This window comes from Pinus tabuliformis, chromosome 8 (assembly GCF_031772625.1).
Source record: "Pinus tabuliformis cultivar Carrire ecotype Pingquan chromosome 8, CPIR1, whole genome shotgun sequence".
NCBI lineage: Eukaryota > Viridiplantae > Streptophyta > Pinopsida > Pinales > Pinaceae > Pinus > Pinus tabuliformis.
In genome coordinates, this window is record NC_142294.1 from 325,169,750 (window position 1) to 325,177,093 (window position 7,344).

Sequence of the window (7,344 nt, forward strand, 5' to 3'; positions counted from 1 at the left end):
TTATCTAAAACCTTACAAGGTCAAAATTTGGATGTTATGGCTCATAACAATGTAACAAGAACTCTTTTTAAGATTTTCTCATTCTGCTCAACCATTTTTACCTTTTATTGAATACATAACAATGTAACAAGCACTCTTTGTATGTGTTTTTTGACTTTATCTAAAACCTTGCAAGGTCAAAATTTGGATGTTATGGCTCATTCACTTACGTACTTGATAATTATAACAAGCACTCTTTGTATGTGTTTTTTGACTTTATCTAAAACCTTGCAAGGTCAAAATTTGGATGTTATGGCTCATTCACTTATGTACTTGATAATTATAATGAGCAGGAACTCTCTGAGTGAAAAGATTCTCAAGAGCCATTTGAGAAAGGAGGAATTTAGTAACGTGCTCAGCAATGTAGCTAGTGGACGACAATGATGGAGAAGCAGCAGGACAACGATCTAATGAATGCCATTGTAGGTGCCCCTAACGTGCTCAGCAATGTAGCTAGTGGACGACAATGATGGAGAAGCAGCAGGACAACTATCTAATGAATGCCATTGTAGGTGCCCCTATCTTCTTTTTTATTTACATGTTGCCATTCAAATCACACTTTCTGAATGCCATTGTCGGTGCCCCCTATCTTCTTTTTTATTTACATGTTGCCATTCAAATCATACTTTCTGAATGCCATTGTAGGTGCCCCCTATCTTCTTCTCTATTTACATGTTTCCATTCAAATCACACTTTCTGTTCTGTGGATGTCATGATATCTTTAATAAAACAATGGATAGAATAGTTTCTAGGATTTAAGTATCCCCTTCTTTAGATCATTGTTAATGGGCTTCTTGTTGCTTAGTGTAAAAGACGGGATTCTCTTCTTCCAAGATATTAAATTACATCATGTGGGTCACTGTGAAAAGGAATTTGAGGGAGAAGTCTCAGCAGAGAAATTGGGTAAGTATAAGGATATGGGTGCCAGATTCTTTTTGCTCTTTCTCCTCCATGTTGGCAACCTTGTAGAGTTCAAGCAAAAACACATACACGAAAAGGCTAACAAAATTATACACCATTTTGAAAATGAGATTGTGGTTCTATTTTTGATACTGTCCTTTCTGGTCATTTTAAACTCTATTCGTTTTTTGTCATAATTCTCTACCCTACAAAACACACTACTAATTTTTCCTTTAAGCTAATCCATTTTTTCCCAAACAAATGGATTTATTTTATCTGAAGAAAATTTCAAATTCATCCCTCTGAATTAATAGGTTGCATGCTTCATCCTTGTAGTTCAAGAGTTTATCAATACTAGTTATATAATCCTAGTCCTTGTTCCGATAACGAGATGAAATCAATACTAGTTATATAATCCTAGTCCTCGTTCCAAGAGATAACGAGATGAAATCAATACTAGTTATATAATCCTAATCCTTGTTCCAAGAGATAACGAGGTGCATAATAGGTTGATTGCTTTATCCTTGTGGTTCAGGAGTTTCTTTCAGTAAATGAAATCAATATTAGTCATATAATCCTAGTCCTTGTTCCAAGAGATAACGAGGTTTTTCACTAAAGCGAAAAACCATTCGCAAAAGAAAAATAATTCATGACATAGAAATTTGTCCTCGTTCCAAGAGATAACGAGGTTTTTCACTTTAATGAAAAATCATTCGCAAAAGAAAAATAATTCATGACATAGAAAATTTGTTTCTAGTAAGAGCTTTATTGATTTACTTATGTACTTGATAATAATTATAATGAAATTAAACAAATAATCAAATGGCACCCACAAATTTCGAATAGGTCCTTAAATTTGTTTATTTCTTGGATTCTGAACAAATAACAAATAATCAGATGGTACCAACAAACTTAAAACAAGTCCATCACTTATGTACTTGATAATTATAATGAGTTTAGAACCAATAATCAAAAGGCACCCACAAATTTTCGAATAGGTCCTTAAATTCGTTTATTTCTTGGATTTTGAACAAATAACAAATAATCAGATGGTACCAACAAACTTAAAACAAGTCCATCACTTACATACTTGATAATTATAATGAGTTTAGAACCAATAATCAGATGGTACATCTTAAATGTTTAGGTTTAGCTAATTTGGTTTATTTTTAATCTTGGCAACTTTCTTTTTAAGATTTGCTCATTCTGCTCAGCAATTTTTACCTTTTATTGAATGCATAATGTAACAAGCACTCTTTGTATGTGTTTTTTGACTTTAGCTAAAACCTTACACAGGGTCAAAATTTAGATATTATGGCCCATTCACTTATGTACTTCATAATTATAATGAAGTTATGGTACCAACAAAGTTAAAACAAGTCCAACTTAAATGTTTAGATAGCGTTTAGATTTAGTTAATTCAGTTTATTTTTAAGCCTGGCAAGTCTTCTTTTTAAGATTTGGCACTCTTTGTATGTGTTTTTTGACTTTAGCTAAAACCTTACACAGGGTCAAAATTTGGATATTATGGCCCATTCACTTATGTACTTAATAATTATAATGAAGTTATGGTATCAACAAAGTTAAAACAAGTCCAACTTAAATGTTTAGATAGCGTTTAGATTTAGCTAATTCAGTTTATTTTTAAGCCTGGCAAGTTTTCTTTTTAAGATTTGTTCTTTCTGCTCAACAATTTTTCCTTTTATAAAATGCATAACAATGTAACAACCACTCTTTGTATGTGTTTTTTGACTTTAGCTAAAACCTTACAGGGTCAAAATTTGAATGTTTGGCGGTTTCCATCAGTTTTTCTTCAATCCAAAAGTTCATCTATTAGATAGAACAATGGTACTAGGAAGTTACCCAATAAGCCACCAGTGAAGGTATTATTGATTTGAATTATAGATGTTAGCTTGATTGCATGCAGTGTTAGTATAATCGTGCATTACTTTATTGAGATATAAAGTTCAGAATTAAAAAGGCTCCACAAAGACAACGATTGTATTATAAAGCTTGCAATTAAAAAGGCTCCACAAGGACAACGATTGTATTATAAAGTTTGCAATTAAAAGGGCTCCACAAAGACAACAAAAAAATCACAGGGGGATTAAGAAATATTTCCCCAACAACTTATAAAAACTGGTGTGTGTATATGATCATATTATCAATTGGTGGAATCCTTAACAAATTATATGCCAGCTTAATATTTATCAAGCTTGTAATTGCTTTTTTAATTTTGCAGAGAACATTTGTAATTGCAGTTACAAGAGGCAGGACCAATTTGGATGGTTTGATAATAGTGAAAATTCAAGGTCAGTGGATGGACAAACCTCTTACTGTTTTGGTAATAGGAGTAAAACACTCCAAGGGCAAATACCAAATTTGTATTAAATACTAAATTTGCATTTTCCTCTGTATACATTACATTAGATATATCATATTGGTGATCATTCTAACTTCAAATTTCTATTTTCAGTCTTGCAATAAGTGCAAGATTATCAAATAGTTCTGAATTACATTAGATATATCATATTGGTGATCATTCCAACTTTAAATTTCTATTTTCAGTGATGCAATAACTGGGCTGTAATGGTGGCTTTGTTCTCCTAAGCGTCTGTCCAAAATAAAATGTCTTGTTGCAAACAGTCGATCCTCTTGTTCACGCAAATATTACAACTTGCCTCGCTTTGGGTCTTCTTTATTGGAATTGGGCCTCTAGTTCAAGCAAATATTACAACTGGCCTCACATTGGGTTTTTTCTTAATCCTTTCTTTACTGCAACATCTTCCTTACCTAGTTTGCCTCCTTCAAGTGGAACTTAGGTTTAAAGTTCCGGAGGCATCCCTCATAAAGCAGCGTTGACCTATGAAAACAACTCTCCTATGCTGCACTTTCATACACTGCACACACATGGATACAGATCACGTCCTTTCTGGCTCCGATGTCAATATATCAATATGTTAATCGGAACAGTGACTATGGCTGCAGCCACAAGTAAATGCCCAATAACAAAATGAAATGCAAATCGATACTTAAATTCCCACAGCATCAACATGTCTTCTATATTCGTGATATAAGTCACAATGGTATAACTGATCATTAACTATGTAACTAGTGAAAATTGTAATTGAAGTGCAAATTAACAGTGTAATTATATTACTCTAATGGAAGATTGTACAATAACCTTTATCATATGTTTATAGTTCTATTTTGCATTTTCCGCATAAGAATGTATAATAACCTTTCTCATATTTTTATATTTGCCGTTGTTTGTTCAGGTTGGGAAATTCATCCAGGTCGTGTCCACATTCTTCGGAGGTTTTGTTGTCGCCTTCATCAAAGGATGGAAACTTACCCTAGTAATGCTATGTACGATTCCCCTTCTTGCACTGGCGGGCAGTGCTATGGCTATGATAATATCAAAGATGTCAAGCTGAGGCCAGCAAGCATATGTAGAAGCGGGCAATGTTATGGAGCAGACAATTGGTTCATTTAGGACGGTAAGTATGTGATCAACAACACAAACCACGCCTTTTCATGTCATAAAACCAGGTTTCTTTAGATCTGAAATTGAGGGTTACCGTGTTTTCATACGAGCACCAGTTCTATTGTATATAATCTATTCAGATTAATAACACATTTTAGTTACATTTCAGGTTGCTGCTTTTATCGGGGAGAAGAATGCTGTTACTGACTATGAAAATTCCCTTACAATTGCTTACATGGCTACTGCTCATCAATGGTTGGCAGCTAGTTTTGGCGTTGGGTCTTTACATTTTATTTTGTTCTCCACCTTTGCATTGGCTCTTTGGTATTGATAACGGTTAATTATTCATGAAGGATATTCTGGTGCCGAGTGTGATTAATGTCATCATTGCAGTTCTGACTGGAGGCATGTGAGTTGAATCTGCATTGTGAAATGCATTATTGTCACTTGATCAGGAAATTTGACTATAGGGATTTGCACTTATTCAAACTAGATAAATTCACATTAATTAATGAGAACACAATGATAAATGTTCTGCTGGATTTCAGGTCTCCGGGACAGGCGTGACCATGTTTAAATGCCTTTGGAGCTGGACAAGCTGCAGCTTACAAAATGTTTGAGACAATTGATAGAAAGCCAGAGATTGATGTATATGTTTAAATGCCTTTGGAGCTACACAAGCTGCAGCTTACAAAATGTTTGAGACAATTGATAGAAAGCCAGAGATTGATGTATATGCTTCGCCATGTTTAAATGCCTTTGGAGCTGGACAAGCTGCAGCTTACAAAATGTTTGAGACAATTTATAGAAAGCCAGAGATTGATGTATATGATACAAATGGATTGGTACTTGAGGATATTCAGGTTGATATTGAGCTTAAAGATGTACACTTCGGTTATCCAGCGCGGCCTTATGTTCATATATTTTCTGGGTTCTCACTGGAAATACCCAGAGGTACCATTGCAGCTATAGAGGTACCACTACAGCTATAGTTGGAGAGAGTGGAAGTGGGAAGTCCACAGTTATATTATCTTATAGATAGATTCTATGATCGACAAGCTGGTGAAGTGCTTATAGATAGTGTCAATATCAAACAATTTAATGGATAAGGCAAAAAATTGGACTTGTAAGCCAGGAACCTGCTCTCTTTGAAACCACTATTAAGGAGAATATTGCATATGGTAAAGATGGGGCAACACCAGAGGAAATACAGGCTGCTGCAGAGCTTGCTAATGCGGCAAAATTTATTAGTAACATGCCTCAAGTTTGTAGAAATAGATCTTCATTATTGGTGATTGGTATGTTCCTCCTTGTGGAAATGCATTTCTTTTGCACAACATTTTGTGTATGCTGACAGTCATGGTTACTCTTTTCAGGGGTTTGATACCCAATTCGGAGAGCATGGTACCCAATTATATGGAGCTCAAAAGCAAAGGATTGCAATTGCGTGGGCTATTTTAAAAGATGCCCGAATTCTCCTCGTCGATGAAGCTGCCAGTGCCTTGGATGCAGAGTCTGAAAGAGTGGTTCAAGAAGCTGTTGATAGAATTATGAGAAATAGAACAACAGTTATTGTTGCAGATCGTCTGGCTACTGTCAGAAATGCTGATATGATCGCTGTCGTCCAGCGTGGCTGTATTGTTGAAAAGGGTAAATTTTTGCAATGCTTTAGTTTTTAATCTTTATTAACAAACAACACAGATATCGACAATCTAACATCCACTTGCTTATAAAACATTTTTTCTCCATTCCATTATTAACAAATATTGTTCAAAAAAGAAAATTATTTGATATTTTGCAACAGGCTTAGTGAGGTGACTCTTCTTCGTTACTCATTACTCACGCAGAGCTATTAATGGATATGAGAAATGTTAATTTCAGGTTCACACTCCCAGCTCATCATGAACCCATCTGGGCCATTCTCCCAGCTTATACGTCTGCAGGAAACACATCCATCAAAAGAACAATATGCAAATGATCCTGAGCATATGGAAATGCATTTGCGTGATTCCAGGACCGTTGGCAGGCTTAGTAGTCGAAAGTCATCTCTTAGACGATCTATAAGCAGTAGATCATCGGGAATTGGTGGTAGTTGTAACTCTGTTTCCTTTCCATTTTCGTTGCCTGGTGGAGTTGGTCTCCAGGAAAATGTTCAAGTAGGCAAAAGTAAGCCAAAGAAGGGCTTCATGAATTGGTTTTCGTCCAAAAATCAGGGAGATGTCGAGGATGGGCAGTTAAAACATGGAAAAAATATTGTTTCACGCCTAGCATCTCTCAACAAGGCAGAGACTCTAGTGTTCATACTTGGGATCCATTGCAGCAGTTGTTCATGGGGTTACATTTCCTATTTTTAGTCTCTTGCTTCCAAGTGTTATTGCCAGTTTTTACGAACTTCCACATAAGCTTAGAAAAGATGCCAGATTCTGGGCACTTATGTATATAGTTTTGCAAGCAACATGCCTCCTCATGGGACCAACACAGATCATCTGTTTTGCTGTTGCTGGTGGTAGGCTTGTGCGACGTATACGATCATTGACATTTAACAAGATTGTTTACCAGGAGATTGGATGGTTTGATGATAGTGATGGTTTGATTGATGACAAATCTTTTACCGTTTTGTTAATGGAAGGAAAACACTCCAAAGAGTAAACAATAAATTTGTATTCTCCTTGTCTAGACATGAGTTTTTATTCTTTTCAAATTTGACCAGTTTAGGTAGCACTGCTTTACGGGCGTTATCAGTGTTATTTCATTTTATTTTTAATGAGATTTTATTCTTTTCAAATTTGAGCATCTTTGCTACCAGCGTAGAATTCATATTAATTCAGGATCTACCAATTCATTTTAATGAGATTTGATTCTTTTCAAATTTGATTCTCTTTTCAAATTTGAGCATCTTTGGTACCAATTTAGAATTT

General features: G+C 35.1%; 1 pseudogene across 1 annotated transcript; it reads left to right on the forward strand.

The window, feature by feature from the left end:
• Positions 1–888: 888 nt before the first annotated feature.
• On the forward strand, positions 889–7,111 carry LOC149235456 (ABC transporter B family member 11-like; annotated as a pseudogene). The gene is made up of 8 exons (XR_016245875.1): positions 889–942; positions 3,182–3,283; positions 4,218–4,439; positions 4,596–4,835; positions 4,975–5,074; positions 5,245–5,690; positions 5,803–6,076; positions 6,308–7,111. The product of XR_016245875.1 is annotated as an ABC transporter B family member 11-like (transcript).
• The last annotated feature ends 233 nt before the right edge of the window (positions 7,112–7,344 follow it).